General features: G+C 45.7%; 1 pseudogene; it reads left to right on the forward strand.

The window, feature by feature from the left end:
* The first annotated feature begins 313 nt into the window (after positions 1-313).
* Positions 314-431, forward strand: LOC124723675 (annotated as a pseudogene).
* Positions 432-1154: the final 723 nt, after the last annotated feature.

The raw sequence follows: 1154 nt of genomic DNA on the forward strand, positions 1-1154 counted from the left end.
GGAAGCCATACCAAAAACATGTCAGAACTCGCAAAATTAATTTGGTAATGATTTAACGCCTTAACTAACTGTATTATAACGGCTACACACATTTTGAAGATGGCAGTGTTATTCTTTAACTAACGCTGATTTTCGCTATTGGTGTGTCTTAGTGTGATATAAATTTGATATATATGTAGACAAAGCGTTAAACTCCAATCACCCTCTCTATAAACAGAGAACAACGTAATGTCCGGGCTAACATTATATTTTTAAGTGAATTTTGATCGATTCGTCACATACATTATAAATGTTTCACTTTATACATAATATGGGCAACGGCCTTGCCGCAGTGGATACACCGGTTCCCGTGAGATCACCGAAGTTAAGCGCTGTCGGGCGTGGTCGGCACTTGGATGGGTGACCGTCCAGGCCGCCACGCTCTGTTGCCATTTATCGGGGTGCACTCATCCTCGTGATGCCAATTGAGGAGCTACTCGACCGTACAGTAGCGGCTTCGGTCAAGAATACCATCGTAACGACCGGGAGAGTGGTGTGCTGACCCCACGCCCCAACTATCCGCATCCTCAACGGAGGATGACACGACGGTCGGATGGTACCGGTATGCCACTCATGGCTTGAAGCCGTAGTGCTTTTTTTTATACATAGTGCATCTATCAGTTCCATTAGATTTGTAAATGGTAATAGTTGAGGAAGCTGAAGGTGTGAGTGAAATGTGAAAGTTTTTCAATGTCATAATCGATTGCCAGCCGCTGTGGCCGAGCGGTTCTAGGCGCTTCAGACTGGAACCGCGCGACCACTACGGTCGCAGGTTCGAATCCTGCCTCGAGCATGGATGTGTGTGATGTCCTTAGCTTAGCTAGGTTTAAGTAGTTCTGAGTTCTAGGGGACTGATGACCTCAGATGTTAAGTCCCATAGTGCTCAGAGCCATTTCAACCACAATCGATTGGAAGGCAGTGGGGCTTACACTTCTGTAAGCTTACGCACCTCCATATGATATCCAAATCATTTCGATGATGGATACTGGTATGGTTCATCAAGAATGGCGTTTGTGCAGGAGATCTGTCGCTGGTCACAATAGCAAGTGTCAGCAGATGTAATGTGAAAGAACTGCACATGCAGAGTTGGAGGAATTCTAGAGGCCTACTAGGTT

The sequence above is a fragment of the Schistocerca piceifrons genome, chromosome X, assembly GCF_021461385.2.
Source record: "Schistocerca piceifrons isolate TAMUIC-IGC-003096 chromosome X, iqSchPice1.1, whole genome shotgun sequence".
NCBI classification, from domain to species: domain Eukaryota; kingdom Metazoa; phylum Arthropoda; class Insecta; order Orthoptera; family Acrididae; genus Schistocerca; species Schistocerca piceifrons.